The sequence below is a fragment of the Manis pentadactyla genome, chromosome 2 (genome assembly GCF_030020395.1).
Source record: "Manis pentadactyla isolate mManPen7 chromosome 2, mManPen7.hap1, whole genome shotgun sequence".
NCBI lineage: Eukaryota > Metazoa > Chordata > Mammalia > Pholidota > Manidae > Manis > Manis pentadactyla.
In genome coordinates, this window is record NC_080020.1 from 111737963 (window position 1) to 111763441 (window position 25479).

A 25479-nucleotide genomic window follows, 5' to 3' on the forward strand; every position below is an offset into this window, starting at 1 on the left:
CCTCTCCCCCTACCCCTCACAGTAAACCTTCTCGTTGACTTCTCTAGCACCATAGTACTTTTCCAATCTCACTAATCCACTAAAATTGATCTCACCATTGTGGCTGTAGTGAATGCTGTGGGGTGCCACCCAGATCTACCTCTTCAGGACCAAAATACTCATTCTCCCAGCTTCCAGTGTTTGACTTGCTGATGACTAACATCTGAACTTCCTCACCCAAGATTATGATACCATTCAAAGAAGGTCCACATTTCAGTGACTGGCCAGTGTGTGGTAAAATGGTTCAGGCTTCTGCTTCAATTTGGGATATCTCAAAAGAGTCATTCCAGAAGAATATTCTAGGGGAAGGGCGGAAGATGGCGGCGTGAGGAGAGCAGCGGAAATCTCCTCCCAAAAACCACATATATCTATGAAAATAAAACAAAGACAACCCTTCCTAGAATAAAGACCAGAGGACACAGGACAATATCCAGACCACATCCGCACCTGAGAGAAACCAGCGCCTAGCGAACGGGGTAAGCTACAAGCCCCGGCATGGCGGGAGCCAAGTGCCCATCCCCCCAACTCCCAGCGGGAGAACAGGCAGAGCGGGAGGGAGACGGAGCCCAGGACTGCCAACCAGCCCCAGCCATCTGGGCTAGAGAGCACACACAGTGCGTGCACAGGGGGCCCTGGAAACTAGGGAAACAGGGAAGCAAGAACAGTGAGCGGGCAACGGAGGCCTGGTGCCGGAGGACACCAGAAAAGCAAGTGACCACTTTTTTTTTGCTCTTTTGTATTGGCGAGCGCTTTTTGGAAGTCTTAAAGGGACAGGGACCCCAATACTAGGGAAACAGGGCAGGAAGACCGGTGAGCAGATGCCTGACGCTGGCGCTGGAGAATAAAGAAAAATTAGCCGCTACCTTTTTTTTTTTTTATTAAAAAAAATTTTTTTTTTGGGGGGTCGTTGTTTTGTTTTGGCGGGTGCTTTTTGGAAGTCTTAAAGGGGCAGAGCGGAACACTTAATCCAGAGGTAGGGAATCCAGGGATCTCTGGGCACCCTAACCCCTGGGCTGCAGGGAGCAGGGAGGCCCCTTACGCAGATAGATACCCTCCCAGCCGGTACCGCTCCAACGCAACTCCACCACTTTGGAGTAGCTGCCCGAGCCCGGCCACGCCCACAGCAACAGCAGAGATTAACTCCATAGCAGCCGGGCAGGAAGTAGAAACCCTGTCTATGCGCAGCTGCGCTGCACGAGCCACTAGAGGTCGCTGTTCTCCCAGGAGAGGAGGGCCACAAACCAACAAGAAGGGAAGTTCTTTCAGCCGTCATTCGTCGCAGCTCTGCAAACTATTCCTATCACCATGAAAAGGCAAAGCTACAGGTAGACAAAGATCACAGAGACAACACCAGAGAAGGAGACAGACCTAACCAGTCTTCCTGACAAAGAATTCAAAATAAAAATCATAAGCATGCTGACAGAGATACAGAGAAATATGCAAGAGAAATCGGATGAACTCCGGAGGGAGATCACAGATGCCAGAAAGGAGATCACAGAAATGAAAAAAACTCTCGAAGGGTTTATAAGCAGAATGGATACGATGCAAGAGGCCATTCATGGAATTGAAACAAGAGAACAGGAACGCATAGAAGCTGACATAGAGAGAGACAAAAGGATCTCCAGGAATTAAACAATGTTAAGAGAACTGTGTGACCAATTCAAAAGGAACAATATATGTATTATAGGGGTTCCAGAAGAACTAGAGAGAGGAAAACAGATGGAAAGTATCTTAGAAGAAATAATTGCTGAAAACTTCCCCAAACTGGGGGAGGAAATAATCGAACAGACCACGGAAATACACAGAACCCCAAACAGAAAGGATACAAGGAGGACAACACCAAGACACATAATAATTAAAATGGCAAAGATCAAGGACAAGGAAAGAGTTTTAAAGGCCGCTAGAGAGAAAAAGGTCACCTATAAAGGAAAACCCATCAGGCTAACATCAGACTTCTCAACAGAAACCCTACAGGCCAGAAGAGAATGGCATGATATATTTAATGCAATGAAACAGAAGGGCCTTAAACCAACGATACTGTACCCAGCACAACTATCATTCAAATATGACGGAGGGATTAAACAATTCCCAGACAAACAAAAGCTGAGGGAATTTGCTTCCCACAAACCACCTCTACAGAACATCTTACAGGGACTGCTCTAGATGGGAGCACTCCTAGAAAGAGCACAGCACAAAACACCCAACATATGAAGAAGCGAGGAGGAGGAATAAGAAGGGAGAGAAGAAAAGAATCTCCAGACAGTGTATATAACAGCTCAATAAGCGAGCTAAGTTAGGCAGTAAGATACTAAAGAGGCTAACCTTGAACCTTCGGTAACCACGAATTTAAAGCCTGCAATGGCAATAAGTACATATCTTTCAATAGTCACCCTAAATGTTAATGGGCTGAATGCACCAATCAAAAGACACAGAGTAATAGAATGGATAAAAAAGCAAGACCCATCTATATGCTGCTTACAAGAAACTCACCTCAAACCCAAAGACATGTACAGACTAAAAGTCAAGGGATAGAAAAACATATTTCAAGCAAACAACAGCAAGAAGAAAGCAGGGGTTGCAGTACTAATATCAGATGAAATAGACTTCAAAACAAAGGAAGTAACAAGAGATAAAGAAGGACACTACATAAAGATAAAGGGCTCAGTCAAACAAGAGGATATAACCATTCTAAATATCTATGCACTCAACACAGAAGAACCAGCATATGTGAAAAAAATACTAACAGAAATAAAGGGGGAAATAGACTGCAATGCATTCATTCTAGGAGACCTCAACAAACCACTCACCCCAAAGGATAGATCCACCGGGCAGAAAACAAGTAAGGACACGGAAGCACTGAACAACACAGTAGAGCAGATGGACCTAACAGATATCTATAGAACTCTACATCCAAAAGCAACAGGATATACATTCTTCTCAAGAGCACATGGAACATTCTCCAGAATAGACCACATACTAGGCCACAAAAAGAGCCTCAGAAAATTCCAAAATATTGAAATCCTACCAACCAACTTTTCAGACCACATAGGCATAAAACTAGAAATAAACTGTACAAAGAAAGCAAAGAGGCTCACAAACACATGGAGGCTTAACAACACGCTCCTAAATAACCAATGGATCAATGTCCAAATCAAAATGGAGATCCAGCAATATATGGAAACAAATGACAACAACAACACTAAGCCCCAACTTCTGTGGGACACAGCAAAAGCAGTCTTAAGAGGAAAGTATATAGCAACCCAAGCATATTTAAAAAAGGAAGAGCAATCCCAAATGAATGGTCTAATGTCACAATTATCGAAATTGGAAAAAGAAGAACACATGAGGCCTAAGGTCAGCAGAAGGAGGAACATAATAAAGATCAGAGAAGAAATAAATAAAATTGAGAAGAATAAAACAATAGCAAAAATCAATGAAACCAAGAGATGGTTCTTCGAGAAAATAAACAAAATAGATAAGCCTCTAGCCAGACTTATTAAGAAGAAAAGAGAGTCAACACAAATCAACAGTATCAGAAACGAGAAAGGAAAAATCACGACGGACCCCACAGAAATACAAAGAATTATTAGAGAATACTATGAAAACCTATATGCGAACAAGCTGGGAAACCTAGGAGAAATGGACAACTTCCTAGAAAAATACAACCTTCCAAGACTGATCCAGAAAGAAACAGAAAATCTAAACAGACCAATTACCAGCAAAGAATTGAAGCGGTAATCAAAAAACTACCAAAGAACAAAACCCCCGGGCCAGATGGATTTACCTCGGAATTTTATCAGACATACAGGGAAGACATAATACCCATTCTCCTTAAAGTTTTCCAAAAAAATTGAGGAGGAGGGGATACTCCCAAACTCATTCTATGAAGCTAACATCACCCTAATACCAAAACCAGGCAAAGACCCCACCAAAAAAGAAAACTGCAGACCAATATCCCTGATGAACATAGACGCAAAAATACTCAACAAAATATTAGCAAACCGAATTCAAAAACACATCAAAAGGATCATCCACCATGACCAAGTGGGATTCATCCCAGGGATGCGAGGATAGTACAACATTCGAAAGTCCATCAACATCATCCACCACATCAACAAAAAGAAAGACAAAAACCACATGATCGTGTCCATAGATGCTGAAAAAGCATTTAAGAAAGTTCAACATCCATTCATGATAAAAACTCTCAGCAAAATGGGAATAGAGGGCAAGTACCTCAACATAAAAAAGGCCATCTAAGATAAACCCACAGCCAACATTATATTGAACAGCAAGAAGCTGAAAGCATTTCCTCTGAGATCGGGAACTAGACAGGGATGCCCACTCTGCCCACTGTTATTTACCATAGTATGGGAGGTCCTAGAAACGGCAATCAGACAAAACAACAAAATACAAGGAATCCAGATTGGTAAAGAAGAAGTTAAACTGTCACTATTTGCAGATGGCATGACACTGTACATAAAAAACCCTAAAGGCTCCACCCCAAAACTACTAGAACTGATATCCGAATACAGCAAAGTTGCAGGATACAAAATCAATACACAGAAATCTGTGGCTTTCCTATACACTAACAATGAACCAGCAGAAAGAGAAATCAGGAAAACAACTCCATTCACAATTGCATCAAAAAAAATAAAATTCCTAGGAATAAACCTAACCAAAGAAGTGAAAGACTTATACTCTGAAAACTACAAGTCACTCTTAAGAGAAATTAAAGGGGACACGAACAGATGGAAACTCATCCCAGGCTCGTGGCTAGGAAGAATTAATATCGTCAAAATGGCCATCCTGCCCAAAGCAATATACAGATTTGATGCAATCCCTATGAAACTACCAGCAACATTTTTCAATGAACTGGAACAAATAATTCAAAAATTCATATGGAAACACCAAAGACCCCGAATAGCCAAAGCAATCCTGAGAAAGAAGAATAAAGTAGGGGGGATCTCACTCCCCAACTTCAAGCTCTACTATAAAGCCATAGTAATCAAGACAATTTGATACTGGCACAAGAACAGAGCCACAGACCAATGGAACAGACTACAGAATCCAGACATTAACCCAGACATATATGGTCAATTAATATTTGATAAAGGAGCCATGGACATACAATGGCGAAATGACAGTCTCTTCAACAGATGGTGCTGGCAAAACTGGACAGCTACATGTAGGAGAATGAAACTGGACCATTGTCTAACCCCATACACAAAAGTAAACTCAAAATGGATCAAAGACCTGAATGTAGGTCATGAAACCATTAAACTCTTGGAAGAAAACATAGGCAAAAACCTCTTAGACATAAACATGAGTGACCTCTTCCTGAACATATCTCCCCGGGCAAGGAAAACAACAGCAAAAATGAACAAGTGGAACTATATTAAGCTGAAAAGCTTCTGTACAGCAAAAGACACCATCAATAGAACAAAAAGGAACCCTACAGTATGGGAGAATATATTTGAAAATGACACATCCGATAAAGGCTTGACATCCAGAATATATAGAGAGCTCATACGCCTCAACAAACAAAAAACAAATAACCCAATTAAAAAATGGGCAGAGGAACTGAACAGACAGTTCTCCAAAAAAGAAATACAGATGGCCAACAGACACATGAAAAGACGCTCCACATCGCTAATTATCAGAGAAATGCAAATTAAAACTACAATGAGGTATCACCTCACACCAGTAAGGATGGCTGCCATCCAAAAGACAAACAACAAATGTTGGCGAGGCTGTGGAGAAAGGGGAACCCTCCTACACTGCTGGTGGGAATGTAAGTTAGTTCAACCACCGTGGAAAAGCAGTATGGAGGTACATCAAAATGCTCAAAACAGACCTACCATTTGACCCAGGAATTGCACTCCTAGGAAGTTACCCTAAGAATGCAGCAATCAAGTATGAGAAAGATCAGTGCACCCTTATGTTTATTGCAGTACTATTTACAATAGCCAAGAATTGGAAGCAACCTAAATGTCCATCGATAGATGAATGGATAAAGAAGATGTGGTATATATACACAATGGAATATGACTCAGCCATATGAAAAGGGCAAATCCTACCATTTGCAGCAACATGGATGGAGCTGGAGGGTATTATGCTCAGTGAAACAAGCCAAGCGGAGAAAGAGAAATACCAAATGATTTCACTTACCTGTGGAATATAAGAACAAAGGAAAAACTGAAGGAACAAAACCACAGCAGAATCACAGAACTCAAGAATGGACTAACAGGTACCAAAGGGAAAGGGACTGGGGAGGATAGGTGGGTAGGAAGGGATAAGGAGGGGGGAGAAGTAGGGGGGTATTAAGATTAGCATGCATGGGGGGGTAGGAGAAAAGGGAGGGCTGTACAACACAGAGAAGGCAAGTAGTGATTCTACAAGATTTTGCTATGCTGATGGACTGTAAAGGGGTTTATAGGGGGGACCTGGTATAGGGGAGAGCCTAGTAAACAAAATATTCGTCATGTAAGTGTAGATTAGTGATACCAAAAAAAAAAAAAAGGCAGTTCCTGTGTGGTAACCTCCAATGAGTTCTACACAAGGGTATAAAGGACATATAAAAGTGTAGGCAAAGGGTCTGTTTGTGTTTATACAGAGGATCAAAGCCTAATTGGGCTACCCCGAAAATGAACTAAGATACGATATGAAAAAGAACTTCCAACATCAGCACTCTCTGGAAGACTCATGCCAGAAGATGATCATCAAAAAACCCCAACAAAGATCCACGCACTGCTACAGCTGTAGATGCACTCATCCCACCAGCTCCTGGACTTGCCATGGGAATGAAGGAGATATCTAAGCTGGCCTGTGCATACAGTAAAACAACAAATTTGACTGGATCTATACTGTTGGAACTCAACCAAGAATTAGGAGAAGTGCAAATTGTAGCGCTCCAAAATCTTACAACTACAGACTATTTACTGTTAAAAGAACATAAGGGATGTGAACATTCCCCAGGAATGGGTTGTTTTAATTTGTCGGATTTCTCTCAGACTGTTCAAGTTCAGTTGGACAATATCCACCATATCATAGATAAGTTTTCACAAATGCCTAAGGTGCCTAACTGGTTTTCTTGGTTTCACTGGAGATGGCTGGTAATTACAGATATGCTTTGGTTATGTAACTATACTCCTATTATGTTAATGTGTGTGCGCAATTTAAGTAGTAACTTAAAACCTATACATGCTGAAGTTACTCTACAAGAAGAGATGTCAAAGAAATAATCAATCTTCCCATGTTTTCTTCCACCTGCTATTTCTATAGCTTTTCTTCTTCCTTCCTAATTACAACCCTTAAATAAAATTCGTGCCTCATATCAAATTTACCGAATATCATAATTCTTCCAAGTGGTAAAGATACCTCAAGACAAATGCTGGGCATAGAAGCCACAGGGCATAAATATGCAAAGAAGTAAAAAGCTAACCTTTTTAAACAATAAGGCTTCCCTCTCACTTACCAACTTCACATTTCCCTGTATGGCCCCGGAAGATGACTGGTTAGCCAGAGACGGGTAAGATTCCTCAAGGGAGGAACAACCTAAGACAGGCACAGTCGCAGGGGGGCCATCAGGTGAGAAATTGGGGATCAACAGAGGTGAGGCTTAGAACCTCACCCCCCCTGTTCTGAGAGAAATCTTCTGCATACGTGGATGTTTTATTGCCCTGGTCTAGCTTGGATTAACACATAGTCTACAGGCACACACCTGATCATCTACATTTGCTCTCTTACAACACTAAACTATGTTTTCTACCTTTATCTTGTATCTACCTACCACTTCAGCATTTTATTAAAAATAATAATAATAAAGAGAGAAATGTGGTATCCACATATAAATCAAGTATAAAAATCAAATGAGTATTCATATTTGAACTGACTGTTTATCGTTCATAATGCATTATCAAAACCAAAAGTTTCTGTGATGGCTGCCCTTGTACTGTTCACTATGTAACTTATTCACTATGTAAGAATTTGTTCTCCATGTAAGAGCTTGTTTGTTATGCCTCAGAAGATTGGAGACTGATGAAAATTAGGCTTGGGGTGGATTAATGATTGTGCATTGAGCATTGACTCCCCTATACAGAATTTTATTGTTGTTAACAACCATTTGATCAATAAATATGAGAGATGCCCTCACAAAAAAAAAAAAAGTACACAGTTCCAATGGTAAAATAAATTAAGTAACTGGGATGTAATGTATAGCATAAGGAATATAGTCAAGATATTGTAACAGCTTGGTATGGTGATTGCTGCTACCTAGAATTGTCATGTATATAAATGTTGAATCACTATGTTGTACACCTGAAACTAATGTAATGTAATACTGTGTGTCAACTACCCTTCAATAAAAAATAATTATCTACAAAAAAAAAAAAAGAGTCATTCCAGTTTCAGATCTCTCACTGGGATTCTGTTGAGGCTGCTGATGCAATGTATGGCAACTCAATTTCTCCATTTTCCTAAGGCTATTTCCTGTGCACCTTCTTTCACAGGGGTTGATCCAAGAACCACTCCTCAACCTCCTGCGTGCAAATCCTGAAATTTCAAAGTGTGTTTTCATGGAACTGACCCCAAGAGGGTTGACATCAAAAGTTGTCCTATGAAGTTGACTTCAAAATGAGATTTTGGAGCAGTTATCAATCACTGACTAGCAATGAGGACCCCATCATGGGTGGTACGTAATCCCTGACATGCTCCAGCAGTGCAAATGCAATTGCTAAAACTTTTTGATGAAAGGGAAGGTTCTGGCTGGTGCAATATTTCAGACATTTGAGAGATACAGGAAAACAAATAATTAAACACCTTAAGTAGATATTAATACACAAACCCTTAAGGAATTCTGGTGGAGAAGCAACTTAATATAAGTCCCAAACATAAAATTTCTCTATCAAAAATAAGAATGAACATTTTTCTGAGGCTGTCATCATAGCTTCCTTTCTGAATATAACTCTGTTGGCCAAAAAAAAGAAAAATTCCTTGATTTATCCTAACAGGCCAATCGTAAAATGAAATAAACTTCAGCAGTAAGACAATTTTAACAAAATTTTAGGCTTTTTAGTATGACTTCCTAAGATTATAATTTCAAGGTTGAGAAATAAATGTTCTTCAGATAAAACTATTCACTCAAGATAATTTTATCTTCTAGAAATAGAATATCCACAAAAATTTAAAATTTATGTGTGCCTGGGTAGGCCTCAATAAAATTATTCTTCCTGGCTGGTTACCAAATTCAAATCAGATGCTTACAAATGAAACTGCTTTTCTGCACAGTCATCACTAGCTAGAAGCTTCTGCTAAAAATTTATACTGACCATTTCTCCAAAAGTGCTGAAATTCTAGCAGATCGTTTTTGAAATACGTGTTCTTCAAAAAAGCCATTCTTAATGTACTGATTCAAAGGACTGAGTCTAATGGCAAAGATAACTCAAACAAGGCTCTGAGACTAGAATGTGTGACAGTGTGAGGAATTTCACCACAATGCCCAAGACCGAAGTGCCTAGGTAGATGAGAAATTGAAGCTCCCAAACCAGATGCTCAATGAGAAAGGAATGTAGAAAAATAAAAGCCTCTCTGACCATATGGCATCCTTCCCAAAATACAGGGAAGAATGAAGTTCTTGGCAAAATTCTCACTAGAGTCCCAGATTTCGATCTAAGACTATAAGGAGGCACCAATAAATATAAAATTACATGTCTGAGCATATATGTCAGTTGTCTATTTATTGCCTTTCAGCTCCAAATTCACCCTTCACTGCCTGTCCTGCAAAAATGGATTTGGGCCCTTTAAATACTTTTCTTTGCTTTTGTTGGTAGAGGGTGCTAAAGAGACACTGCAGGAGAAAGGGGTTTTCCTCCCTGGGGTCTCCCTGGGTGCTCCTCTTGGTAGGCTCCAGCACCACACCACATACCACACACCACTTCTCCAGCTCCTGCATTTCGTGCAGCTTCTCTACCACTAAACTGCTTAAGTACCTGGTAGTCAGTAGCACCCAGCAGCTTCCCCAAGCACCCTGCTCAGGTAGTTTTGTAACAAAGTGACTCTGGTTTCTGGCAACTCCTTTATCGTTCAGTGAAATATCGTTTCACTTTATCGTTCACCCTCACAAATAAGGTCTGGATTTCAGTCCTATGTGCTTCTTCCTTGAATGCTCTCTCTCTGCCCTAGGGGTGTGGATACTCCTTTAATCTGCTCTTCCTATATTCTTTAGCACTGTCTGTATTTTTTTGCCAGTCAAGTCTTCATTACTCCAAACAGATCAGATCTTTGATAAGATAGTTCAAACTGCTAAACCATAGTTCACAGGGTATGTCTTTGTTAACAGTACTCCATTCTGAGAAGGTCAATTTTCACCACCAACCATGAAAGATCAAGTACTACATGTGATCATTTTGTTGTTTCTGGTAAATTATTTTTATTTCCAAAGGGAAATGAGAATCTAAAACACAGTGAAATTTAAGAAGACAGGTAGTGGAAACAGTCAGTGGCTCCGTTTCTCTGCGTATTTGCTCTACCAAGCTGCTCTATTTAGATTTGGAAGGAAATACAAAATCTCAGTGATCCCACACTAATATTCACCTGCCTTTTAGCTGCTTAGGAAAACTTAACATTTTTCCTCCGTCTCACTGCTTTTCGTGTGCTCTCTTTGCCAACATTCAAATGAAATGTTCAGCATCAAGCTCACCATTCCTGTCCCACTTTGCTCTTAATTCTGCTAGCCACAGAGTTAAAAGAACAGGATTAAGAGTCATTAGATACAGTACTAAGGAGAATTAAAGGGCTTGTTCAAGGGATATAACATCTGCTGCTCAAATTCCTGACTAAACAACTAAGATTCTGATCAAAGAGAAAAAAGAGAAAGCCAATCTGACAGTAAACTGGAGTCATGAGGAAGTGAATGTTCTCTCAGGGAGTAACTCTGACACCAGAGGAAGGCTTAGTGACATTGCACAATTCTTTCTGTGAAGTTATTCATGGGGTAAGTGGGAGTATATGTGTGTAAGTGGAGGGGAATGGGAAGGTGAAGATTGAGGATCCTTTTAAGTAGTTTTTGCTCAGCTAGCAAAACAAGCTGAGACATGCAAGACAGATAAACACAGCTGTTTTAGGGCTGTCACTTGGGTCTCAGGAGCCAAGGTATCCTGATGTAGTGAAAAGCGCAGAGGAACATGAGTCAGGAGGCCAGGGATCCAAATCCTAGCTCTGCTGCTAACTAGCTGAGTGTTGAAGAGCAAGACCTCCAGCTTCTCTAGACTCAGTTTCCCCATGTTTTGGAAAATTCATAGATAGGACCAGATGGCAGCACTATGTAGCGGTGCTCCTAAGACACAAAGTTCATGTATGAACTGTATGACTTTGCTGAGTCTTGGTTTCCTCCACTGAAAAACGAGGAGAAAGAACACTTAAAGGATTGGGGTGAAGTTTAAAAATATACACATAAACGCACCTAGCACAGTAAATGAAACAAATAGTGTTATTATTATTATTATTACTTCTTTATTTCCAAGGTTTCTTCAAGATTATTTGAGGGGTATAAAATCTTGGTAGCCAACTGTAATGGATACATTTGAATTGAATACATTTTAATATTTCAAATTCATTACAAGGTTTGTATAAGCAGATATTTTCATTATTACTAACCAAAATACTTGAGAAGTGTTCTTGTATCTTTTCTGATTTTCTGCCCCCACTCAAAACACTCAAGCACTGTGTCAAATATGATTAGTACATTAATGAAAGTGAAAGGCAATAATAATTAAAGAAAACGTAGTTTCAGACTTGCACGCCATCTCCCAATAGTATTTGATGAAATTTTTGTCCCTTTCAGGCATACAATATGTATTACCTGATGCTGAGAACATAGCAAGAGACCAAGAAACAGGAGGTAGAACCATCAAAAGTTTCTGAATGAGAATAACAGAAAATGCTGATTTACTCCATGCCAAAATAAATCTTCAGCTACTTCAATATTTTAGCTTTAAATTTAGTAAGTATGGAAAATTAATTAAGAATATATCACCTACCAGCCTAAAAATACTAAAGGTTAGCAAATTAGTAGTCACTTTAGAAAATAATACATCTGTCAAACAAAACTAAAGCCACAGCAAATTTTTATCCAAAACTACATGTAATTTTACTAAAACCAATCTACAACCTTCCCTTCCATTAAAATATATATTATTGTCTAGAAATGTGATAAAATTACTCTGTTACTCAACCAAGTAAAGATTAATAGCTTCATGACTTTATATGATTTTGTAGTCAAATTCTATACTAAAATAGGATACTAAGTCCAAAAGGCAAGGGAGCAAAATAGCTAACCAATATGTTTTCAAGTCTTCTGGAGATGAGAGAAATATAATCAAGAATAGCCAACAATGGAAATGACTAGCAAAAACAAATTCCTTTTCTGATTATTCCCAGTAGCTTCCTTTATAATGATGTTGACATTAGAAATAACTTGAATCCCAATTCTAGAAGCAAAGCAACATAGCTCTGAATTTAACAATGAGTAAAACTGCTGAGGGAACAAATAGTGGGAAGGTTTTTCTTTAGAGAGCCTCTCTGGAAAAGTGACATTTAGGTGGTGACAGCATCAGAAGGGGTTGTGTTTGGGAGTGGGGAGCAGGAAGCTGAGCGTAGGGAAGAGCATTCTAAGTAGAAAAAAAAGTACTGTGTAAAAATCCCCCAGCCAGACTGTAATGGGGTTTGTGGGGGGGGCTTGGTGAAGGGGGGAGCCTAGTAAACATAATGTTATTCATGTAATTGTAGATTAATGATACCAAAATAAAAAAATAAAAAATCCCCCAGCCATTTTGCTAAAGCATAATAAGAAAAGGGAAAAAAACAGCAGCAGACACATCACAAAGGATGTGACCATTCAGGAATGCATTAAAGAGATTTAGTATGAATAGCAGGAAACAGCAATAAAAGACTGCTGCGGTATTCTAAGTGAGATTTAAGCCAGGAAGATACTTGAGGTGAACCCTGAAGGGGGATTTTGAAGAAACTGGAGACGAGCAGGGGTACAGAATATATGGTACCTATAGAGTATAGGTATGGATGAAGAAAAGGATCAAGTCATGGGGGGAGGAAGAGAAGGGGAACCTGAACTCATTGGATTTAAGCCTTTGTGTTGTGAAGTAACCAAAAATATAGTTAGTAGAAAGATGGTGGCAATTATAAAGTACTTGAAAGTTCAGGATAAAAATATAACCCTATGACTTTAAAAAGTAAGGACTTGTGACGGGTCACCCAAGAATGTAAAACTATATCTTGTCAATATAGGGGAGATCCTGAAGATGGCGTAAAAAGAATATAAATCTGAAGTTCTTATGTCGTTAACAACTTCAAAATTGGAAAACATAAGACTTCCAAGTAAAAATAGGTGCTTGAGGATGCATCAGACTTCCCTACCCAAAATATCAAAAATAGTTAACCTAGAAAAATGTAACAATAGGGAGAAATATCCAATTGGAAATTGAAAGGTAGAAACTATCCAGAAATTTTTAATAGGAAAGGACCAGAGTGATTAGGAAAAAAAAAAAAAAAACTCCCCAAAAATGTGAAAATATACAACAAACCATGAATTCCTAGGGTAGCAGGTTCTCAAAACAGCATGGCTGACCTTATGGAAAAGTTATCACAACATTAGGCAGCTGGCAGCTAAAAAGGATGGTCAAGAGATGATAACAGTGGTTGGCAAAATAAACATGTACTAGCTAGTCAGAAACCTAAGAGAAGAAATTCCCAGAAAACAGAGCATCCATCACATAGGGAAGAGGTTTACCTACAAGGAATAGTGCCAGGCAAACCGTTGGAAATGCCCTCAGACCTCAGGTGCATACCATTAGCTACAAGCTATTATAAAGCCTCAGAAAGGGAAAAGACTTAAGAAGACTACTCAGCCTTTTTCTCATCAGGCAAGAAGAGTAAAATAATAAGGGTATTGTGAAGATATTCCAGAATAGGAGTGAGCAAAAGAAGGGCAAAAGATATGAATAGATAGTTCACCAAAGAAGACATAGAGATTTCCAGCTCAAGATGGCAGCATGAGTAGGGTGGCAGAAATCTCCTCACAAAACCATATATATTTTTGAAAACACAACAAATACAACTATTCCTAAAAGAGAGACCAGAGAATACAGTACAACATCCAGGCTACATCTACATCTGCAAGAACTTAGCATCTAACGAAGGGGGTAAGATACAAAGCCGTGACCCAGCAGGACCCGAGCAGCACTCCTACCACCCCAGCTCACCGGGAGAGGAAATGAGTTGGAGTGGGGAGAGGGTGGAAGAACAAGACTGCTAAATAACCAGACATAGTGATCTGCACTGGGAGCAGAGACACATATTGCATTGTGTGCTGGATATTAGAGAAACAGAGGGGTAGGGTCCGAGATGGGGACTATGAGCGGGTCCCCACAGCCGCCTTCCCTGGGACAAAAGAAAAGCAGGTGCTATTTAAAAGTCTTAAAGGGAAAAGGGCTCAACAGCTGAATAAAATCATCTCAACACACTCATCCCAGCAGGCTGGGAATCTTGAGGAACTTCGGGCCCCCCAGCCCCCTGGGGGTTAAAGCAGCACCAAAGCGCTCATGATGATAAGCAGCCTGCCATTCGTTCCCCCAGCTGGTGCTACAAGCAAACCGGCTAACCCGCCACAGCTGTAGAGCAGCCGGAAAGCGGCCCTGCCCACAGCAACCACACAGTCTCCTCCCAGCACGCAGCTAACCATGACAGGCAGCAGAAGCTGGAACAAGGTCCAGAAGGCACGAAGGAGTGCTGTTCTCACAGGAGAACACACCGGTGCAGCAGCAAATCCCCGCAGTGCTCTAGGCTAGCCAGATGGCGACCCCGCCTACGGCAGCTAAGAACATTTTCCCAGAGTTTGCTCCCAGTTACCAGGTAGCCAGCACAGGCAGTGGAAGCTGGAGCAAGGTCTGGAAGGCACAAAGGGGTGCCTTTATCACAGGAGAACACACCCGGTGCAGCTGCGACTCTCCGCAGTGCTCTAGGGTAGCCCGAGGGCGACCCAACCCATGGCAGCTCAGGAGATTATCCCAGAGTCTGCTCCCAGTGTGCAGGTGACCAGCACAGGAATTGAAGCCAGAGCAAGAGCCAAAAGGCACAAAGTGGTGCCGTTCTCACAGAAGAACACATCCAGAACAGCTGTGCCCCCCAACAACGCTCTAGGCTAGCCTGAGGGTGGCCGCGCCCATGGCAGCTCCCAGAGTCTGCTCCCGGTGTGTGGGTAACTGGCACATGTAGAGGAGAAGGGCAAGGAGACCAAAATCAGAAAGGGACTGTTCTCCCACCTGACACACGTGCCACATGCCTGCAACCACTTCTATCACCATGAAAAGGTAGAAGAATCTGGTCCAGTCAAAAATCACTCAGACAACCCCAGAGACAGGGCCTGGTGAGACAGATATAAAGAATCATCCCAAAAAAGAATTAAAAACGAAAGTAATAACCATGCTGATGGACCTGCAGAGAAATATGCAAGAGCTAAGGGATGAAGTCTGAAGGGAGATAACAGAAATGAAACAATCAATAGAAAGGCTTCAGAGCAGACTGGACGAGGTCCAAGAGACTGTTAAGGGAATAGAAATCAGAGAACAAGAATAGAGAGAAGCGGAGGCAGAGAGAGAGAAAAGGACCTCTAGGAATGAAAGAATATTAAGAGTACTGTGTGACCAATCCAAATGGAACAATATTTGCATTATAGGGGTACCAGAAGAAGAAGAGAGAGAGAAAGGGATAGAAAGTGTCTTTAAAGAAATAATTGCTGAAAACTTCCCCAAATGGGGAAAGGAAATAGTCTCTCAGACCATGGAAGCTGACACATCTCCCAACAGAAGGGACCCAAGGAGGACACCACCAAGACGTATAACTAAAATTGAAGATCTAAGATAAGGAAAAGGCATAAAAGGCAGCCAAAGAGAGAAAAAAGATCACCTACAAAAGAAAACCCATCAGGTTATCATCAGACTTCTCAAAAGGAACCTTACAGGCCAGAAGAGAATGGCATGATATATTTAATGCAATTAAACAGCAGGGTCTTGAAAAAAAATACTGTATCCAGCACAACTATCACTTAAATTTGATAGATGGACTAAACAATTTCCAGACAAGCAAAAGTTGAGGTAATCTGCATTCCACAAACCACCTCTACAGGGTATTTTAAAGGGACTGCTCGAGACGGAAGCACTCCTAACACTAAATAGATGTCACCAGAGAAAATAAAATCACAGCAAAGAAAGCAGAGCAACCAAATACTAACTAAAGTCAAAAAATGAAATTAACTATCCACAAAAGCAGTCAAAGGAATACAGAATAAAACAACTAACACATAAAGAATAGAGGAGGAAAAATAAGAAGGGAGAGAAATAAAGAATCATCACACTGTGTTTCCAATAGCTTAATAAGAGAATTAAGTTAGACAGATAGTAAAGAAGCTTCCCTTCAACCATTGGTAACCAGGAATCCAAAGCCTGCAATGGCAGCAAGTACATATCTATCAATAGTTACCCTAAATGTAAATGGACTGAATGCACCAATCAAAAGACACAGAGTAACAAAATGGATAAAATAGCAAAACCCACCCATATGCTGCCTACAAGAAACTCACCTCAAGCCCAAAGTTATACACATAATAAAAGGGAAGGGATGGGAAAAGATACGTCATACAAACAATGGGGAGAAAAAAACAGGTGTTGCAGTACTTGTATCAGACAAAATAGACTTCCAAACAAAGAAAGTAACAAAAGATAAAGAAAGACATTACATAATGATAAAGGGGTCAGTCAAACAAGAAGATATAACCATTATAAATATGTATGCACGCAAGACAGGAGCACCAACATATTTGAAACAAATACTCACAGAATTAAAGGAGGAAAAAGAATGCAATGCATTCATTTCAGGAGACTTCAAGACACCACCCACTCCAAAGAACAGGACAACAAGACAGAAAATAAGTTAAGGACACAGAGGCACTGAACAACACATTAGAACTGATGGACCTAACAGACATCTACAGAACTCTACACTCAAGAGCAGCAGGATACACATTCTTCTCAAGGACACATGGAACATTTTCCAGAATAGACCACATACTACAACACAAAAAGAACATCAGTAAATTCAAAAAGATTGAAATACTATCAACCAACTTTTCATACCACAAAGGTATAAAACTATAAACAAATTGTACAAAGAAAACAAAAACACTCACAAACACATGGAGGCTTAACAATAGGCTCCTAAATCATGAACGGATCAATGACCAAATTAAAACAGAGATCAAGCAATATATGGAGACAAATAGCAACGACGGCACAAAGCCGCAACTTCTGTGGGATGCAGCAAAGGCAGTTTCGAGAGGAAAGTATATTGCAATCCAGGCCTATTTAAAGAAAGAAGAACAATCCCAAATGAATAGTCTAAAGTCACAATTATTGAAATTGGAAAAAAGAAGAACAAATGAGGCCCAAAGTCAGCAGAAGGAGGGACATAATAAAGATCAGAGAAGAAATAAATAAAATTGAAAAGAATAAAACACTAGAAAAATTTAATGAAACAAAGAGCTGGTTCTTTGAGAAAAAAATAGATAAACCCTAGCCAGACTTATTAAGGAAAAAAGTGAATATACACACATAAACAGAATCAGAAATGAGAAAGGAAAAATCACGATGGACCCCACAGAAATACAAAGAATTATGAGAGAATACTATGAAAATCTATATGCTAACAAGCTAGAAAACCTAGAAGAAATGGACAACTTCCTAGAAAAATACAACCTTCCAAGACTTACTAAGGAAGAAACAGAAAATCTAAACAGACCAACTACCAGTAACAAAATTGAATCAGTAATCAAAAATCTACCCAAGAAGAAAACTCCCGGGCCAGATGGATTCATTGCTGAATTTTATCACACATATAGAGAAGACATAATACCCATTCTCCTTAGAGTTTTCAAAAAAATAGAAGAGGAGGGAATACTCCCACACTCATTCTATGAAGCCAGCATCATTCTAATACCAAAACCAGGCAAAGCAGCACAAAAATGAAAATTACAAACCAATATCCCAGAGGAACATAGATGCAAAAATACACAACAAAATATTATCAAACCAAATTCAAAAATAGATCAAGAGGATCATACACCACGATCAAGTGGGATTCATCTCAGGGAGACAAGGATGGGACAACTTTTGAAAATCCATCAACATCATCCACCACATAAATACACAAATAAAAAGAAGGACAAAAACCACATGATCATCTCCATAGATGCTGAAAAAGCATTCGACAAAATTCAATATCCATTCATGATAAAAACTCCCAACAAAATTGGTATACAGGGCAAGTACTTCAACATAATAAAGGCCATATATGACAAACCCACAGCCAACATCATACTTGACAGCAAGAAGCTGAAAGCTTTTCACCTAAGATCGGGAAGAAAACAGGGATACCCACACTCCCCCCACTGTTATTGAACATAGTTCTGGAGGTCCTAGACACAGCAATCAGACAAAACAAAGAAATACTAGGCATCCAGATTGCTAAAGAAGAAGTCAAACTCTCACTATTTGCAGATGACATGACATTGTACATAAAAAACCCTAAACATTCCACTCCAAAATTACTAGATCTAATATCTGAATTCAGCAAAGCTGCAGGATATAAAATTAATACACAGAAATCTGTTGCTTTCCTATACACTAATGATGACCTAGCAGAAAGAGAAATCAGGAAAACAATTCCATTCACAATTGCATCAAAAAGAACAAAATACCTAGGAATAAACCTAACCAAGGAAGTGAAAGACCTATATCCTGAAAACTACAAGGCACTCTTAAGATAAATTAAAGAGGACACTAACAAATGGAAATTCATCCCATGCTCTTGACTAGGAAGAATTAATATCGTCAAAAAGCCATCCTGCCTAAAGAAATCTACAGATTCAATGCAATCCCTATCAAAATAACGACACCATTCTTCAACAAACTTAAACAAATAGTTCTAAAATTCATACAGAAACACAAAAGACCCCAAATAGCCAAAGGAATCCTAAGAAGGAAGAATAAACCAGGGTGATCTCACTTCTGAACTTCAAGCTCTACTACACAGCCACAGTAATCAAGACAATTTGGTGCTGGCACAAGAACAGACTCACAGTCCAGTGGAACAGAACAGAGAGTCTAGATATTAACCCAAACATATATGGTCAATTAATATATGATAAAGGAGCCATGAATATACATTGGGGAAATGACAGCCTCTTCAACAAGCTGGTGTTGTCAAAACTGGACAGCAACATATAAGAGAATGAAACTGGGTCGTTGCCTAACCTCATACACAAAAGTAAATTCAAAATGGACCAAAGACCTGCAAGTAAGTCATTAAACATAAAACTCTTAGAAAAAAACAGTGGCAAAAATCTCTTGGACATAAACATGAGCAACTTCTTCATGAACATATCCCCCAGACCAAGGGAAACAACAGTAAAGATGAACAAGTGGGACTATATCAAGCTGAAAGCTTCTGTACAGCAAAGGACACCATCAATAGAACAAAACGACATCCTACAGTATGGGAGAATGTATTCATAAATGACATATCCAATAAAGGACTGACATCCAAAATATGTAAAGAGCTCACGCAACTCAAGAAACCAAAAGCAGATAATCCAATTAAAAAATGGACAGAGGTAATGAACAGACACTTCTCCAAAGAAGAAATTCAGATGGCCAACAGACACATGAAAAGATGCTCCACATCGCTAATCATCAAGGAAATGCAAATTAAAACAACAATGAGATATCACCTCACACCAGTAAGGATGGCTGCCATCCAAAAGACAAACTACAACAAATGTTGGCAAGGATGTGGAGAAAGGGGAACCAACCTACACTGCTGGTGGGAATGTAAATGACCTCAACCATTGTGGAAAGCAGTATGGAGGTTCCTCAAAAAACTCAAAATAGAAATAAAATTTGACCCAGGAATTCCACTTCTAGGAATTTACCCTAAGAATGCAGCAACCCAGTTTGAAAAAGACAGATGCACCCCTATGTTTATCGCAGCACTATTTACAATAGCCAAGAAATGGAAGCAACCTAAGTGTCCATCAGTAGATGAATGGATAAAGAAGATGTGGTACATATACACAATGGAATATTATTCAGCCATAAGAAAAAAACAAATCCTACCATTTGCAACAACATGGATGGAGATAGAGGGCATTATGGTCAGGGAAATAAGCCAGGTGGAAAAAGACAAGTACCAAATGATTTCACTCATATGTGGAGAATAATAACAAAAAAAAAACACTGAGGGGCGGAGCCAACATGGCGGCGTGAGTAGGACAGTGGGAATCTCCTCCCAAAAACATATATACTTTTGAAAATACAACAAACACAACTAGCCCTAAAAGAGAGACCAGAAGACGCAGGACAGTGGCCAGACTGCAGCTACACCAGCGAGAACCCAGCGACTGGTGAAAGGGGTAAGATACAAGCCCCGGCCCTGCGGGACCCGAGCGCCCCTCCCCCCAGCTCCCAGCGGGAGAACAATAGGCAGAGCGGGAGGGAGACGGAGCCCAGGACTGCCGAACACCCAGCCCCAGCCATCCGGGCCAGAGCGCAGACACAGTATATGCCCAGGGGGCCCTGGATACTGGGAGAACAGGGGGTAAGACCTCAGAGCGGGTGCTGAAGCTGATGCACCTGTGACAAAGAAAAGCGGGGGCTTTTTGAAAGTCTTAAAGGGACAGGGACTTAACAGCTTGACGGAAACAACCCAGGTCACAGTACAGCAGCTGGAAATTACAGGGAAAACCGGGTGCACTAACCCCCTGGGCAACAGCTCTGAGACCCCTCATGGAGGCAAACAGTCAAGCAGCCCCCGCATCCATTACCCCACCGGGCGCTGCGAAAGCAGAGAAGCAGCCTGAGACAAATTCCGCCCACAGAAAGGGAAATTTCTCCCTTCCGGCCGGGCAAGACACAAAGACCCACTCTACACGCAATTACCCAACACAAGCCACTAGGGGTCGCAGTTGCCCCAGTAAAGAAAGGCCAGTAGTAAGTGAAAATTTTGGCCCTCCCAGCTGACAGTCAATAGCACCTGTCAACATGAAAAGACAAAAAAATATGATTCAGACAAGACTAACCCAGACAGCTTCGGCATCTGCTACATCTTCCCCTGAGAAGGAATCTGGGGAGATAGATTTAGCCAGTCTACCTGAAAAAGAATTCAAAACAAAAGTCATAACCATGCTGATGGACTTGCAGAGAAATATGCAAGAACTAAGGAAGGAGAATTCAGAAATAAAACAAACTCTGGAAGGACTTCAAAACAGAATGGACGAGATGCAAGAGACCATTAATGGACTAGAAAACAGAGAACAGGAACGCAGAGAAGCTGATGCAGAGAGAGATAAAAGGATCTCCAGGAATGAAAGAATTTTAAGAGAGCTGAGTGATCAATATAAAAGAAATAATATAAGAATCATAGGCATTCCAGAAGAAGTAGAGAGAGAAAAGGGGATAGAAAATGTCTTTGAAGAAATAATTGCTGAAAATTTCCCCAAACTAGGGGAAGAAATGGCCTCTCAGACCACAGAGGTACACAGAACTCCCATGACAAGGGATCCAAGGAGGGCAACACCAAGACACATAATAATTAAAATGGCAAAGATCAAAGACAAGGACAAAGTATTACAAGCAGCCAGAGAGAAAAAAAAGGTTACCTACAAAGGAAAACCCATCAGGCTATCATCAGACTTCTCAACAGAAACCCTACAGGCCAGAAGAGAATGGCATGATATACTTAATGCAATGAAACAGAAGGGCCTCGAACCAAGACTACTGTATCCAGCACGAATATCATTTAAATATGAAGGAGGGATTAAACAATTCCCAGACAAGCAAAAGTTGAGGGAATTTGCCTCCCATAAACCACCTCTACAGGGCATCCTACAGGGACTGCTCTAGATGGGAGCACTCCTAAAAAGAGCACACAACAAAACTCCCAACATATGAAGAAGGGAGGAGGAGGAATAAGAAGGGAGAGAAATAAAGAATCATCAGATTGTGTTTATAATAGCTCAACAAGCAAGTTAAGTTAGACAGTAAGACAGTAAAGAAGCTAACCCTAAACCTTTGGTAACCACAAACTTAAAGCCTGCAATGGCAATAAATTCATACCTTTCAATAATCACCCTAAATGTAAATGGACTGAATGCACCAATCAAAAGACACAGAGTAATAGAATGGATAAAAAAGCAAGATCCATCCATATGCTGCTTACAAGAGACTCACCTCAAACCCAAAGATGCGCACAGACTTAAAGTAAAGGGATGGAAAAAGATATTTCAAGCAAACAACAGAGAGAAGAAAGCAGGTGTTGCAATTCTGGTATCAGACAAAACAGACTTCAAAATAAAGAAAGTAACAAAAGACAAAGAAGGACATTACATAATGATAAAGGGCTCAGTCCATCAAGAGGATATAACCATTATAAATATATATGCACCCAATACAGGAGCACCAACATACCTGAAACAAATATTAACAGAACTAAAGGAGGAAATAGAATGCAATGCATTCATTCTAGGAGACTTCAACACACCACTCACTCCAAAGGACAGATCCACCAGACAGAAAATAAGTAAGGACACAGAGGCACTGAACAACACACTAGAACAGATGGACCTAATAGACATCTACAGAACTCTACATCCAAAAGCAACAGGATACACGTTCTTCTCAAGTGCACATGGAACATTCTCCAGAATAGACCACATACTAGGACACAAAAAGAGCCTCAGTAAATTCCAAAAGATTGAAATCCTACCAACCAACTTTTCAGACCACAAAGGCATTAAACTAGAAATAAACTGTTCAAAGAAAGCAAAAAGGCTCACAAACACATGGAGACTAAACAACACGCTCCTAAATAATCAATGGATCAATGACCAAATCAAAATGGAGATCCAGCAATATATAGAAACAAATGACAACAACAACACTAAGCCCCAACTTCTGTGGGACGCAGCAAAAGCAGTCTTAAGAGGAAAGTATATAGCACTCCAAGCATATTTAAAAAAGGAAGAGCAATCCCAAATGAAAGGTCTAATGTCACAACTATCAAAATTGGAAAAAGAAGAACAAATGAGGCCTAAGGTCAGCAGAAGGAGGGACATAATAAAGATCAGAGAAGAAATAAATAAAATTGAGAAGAATAAAACAATAGCAAAAATCAATGAAACCAAGAGATGGTTCTTCGAGAAAATAAACAAAATAGATAAGCCTCTAGCCAGACTTATTAAGAGGAAAAGAGAGTCAACACAAATCAACAGTATCAGAAATGAGAAAGGAAAAATCACAACAGATCCCGCAGAAATACAAAGAATTATTAGAGACTACTATGAAAACCTATATGCTAACAAGCTGGGAAACCTAGGAGAAATGGACAACTTCCTAGAAAAATACAACCTTCCAAGACTGACCCAAAAAGAAACAGAAAATCTAAACAGACCAATTACCAGCAACGAAATTGAAGCGGTAATCAAAAAACTGCCAAAGAACAAAACCCCAGGGCCAGAAGGATTTACCTCGGAATTTTATCAGACATACAGGGAAGACATAATACCCATTCTCCTTAAAGTTTTCCAAAAAATAGAGGAGGAGGGGATACTCCCAAACTCATTCTATGAAGCTAACATCACCCTAATACCAAAACCAGGCAAAGACCCCACCAAAAAAGAAAACTACAGACCAATATCCCTGATGAACGTAGACGCAAAAATACTCAACAAAATTTTAGCAAACCGAATTCAAAAATACATCAAAACCATCGTACACCATGACCAAGTGGGATTCATCCCAGGGATGCAAGGATGGCACAACATTCGAAAGTCCATCAATATCATCCACCACATCAACAAAAAGAAAGACAAAAACCACATGATCATCTCCATAGATGCTGAAAAAGCATTTGACAAAGTTCAACATCCATTCATGATAAAAACTCTCAGCAAAATGGGAATAGAGGGCAAGTACCTCAACATAATAAAGGCCATCTATGAAAAACCCACAGCCAACATTATATTGAATAGCGAGAAGCTGAAAGCATTTCCAATGAGATCGGGAACTAGACAGGGATGCCCACTCTGCCCACTGTTATTTAACATAGTACTAGAGGTCCTAGCCACGGCAATCTGACAAAACAAAAAAATACAAGGAATCCAGATTGGCAAAGAAGAAGTCAAACTGTCACTATTTGCAGATGACATGATACTGTACATAAAAAACCCTAAAGACTCCACCCCAGAACTACTAGAACTGATATCGGAATACAGCAAAGTTGCAGGATACAAAATCAACACACAGAAATCTGTGGCTTTCCTATATACCAACAATGAACCAACAGAAAGAGAAATCAGGAAAACAACTCCATTCACAATTGCATCAAAAAAAATAAAATACCTAGGAATAAACCTAACCAAAGAAGTGAAAGATTTATATTCTGAAAACTACAAGTCACTCTTAAAAGAAATTAAAGGGGACACTAACAGATGGAAACGCATCCCATGCTCATGGCTAGGAAGAATTAATATCGTCAAAATGGCCATCCTGCCCAAAGCAATATACAGATTTGATGCAATCCCTATGAAACTACCAGCAACATTCTTCAATGAACTGGATCAAATAATTCAAAAATTCATATGGAACCACCAAAGACCCCGAATAGCCAAAGCAATCCTGAGAAAGAAGAATAAAGTAGGGGGATCTCACTCCCCAACTTCAAGCTCTATTATAAAGCCATAGTAATCAAGACAATTTGGTACTGGCACAAGAACAGAGCCACAGACCAATGGAACAGACTAGAGAATCCAGACATTAACTCAGACATATATGGTCAATTAATATTTGATAAAGGAGCCATGGACATACAATGGCGAAATGACAGTCTCTTCAACAGATGGTGCTGGCAAAACTGGACAGCTACATGTAGGAGAATGAAACTGGACCATCATCTAACCCCATATACAAAAGTAAACTCAAAATGGATCAAGGACCTGAATGTAAGTCATGAAACCATTAAACTCTTGGAAGAAAACATAGGCACAAACCTCTTATACATAAACATGAGTGACCTCTTCTTGAACATATCTCCCCGGGCAAGGAAAACAACAGCAAAAATGAACAAGTGGAACTATATTAAGCTGAAAAGCTTCTGTACAGCAAAAGACACCATCAATAGAACAAAAAGAAACCCTACAGTATGGGAGAATATATTTGAAAATGACACATCCGATAAAGGCTTGACGTCCAGAATATATAAAGAGCTCACACGCCTCAACAAACAAAAAACAAATAACCCAATTAAAAAATGGGCAAAGGAACT

At 40.0% G+C, this 25479-nt stretch overlaps 1 protein-coding gene across 2 annotated transcripts in view; it reads right to left on the reverse strand.

Moving 5' to 3' along the window:
• The window catches only part of WDR70 (WD repeat domain 70), a 404364-nt gene that overhangs the window by 260427 nt on the left and 118458 nt on the right, over positions 1–25479 (reverse strand). The gene's annotated exons all lie outside the window — the stretch shown is intronic.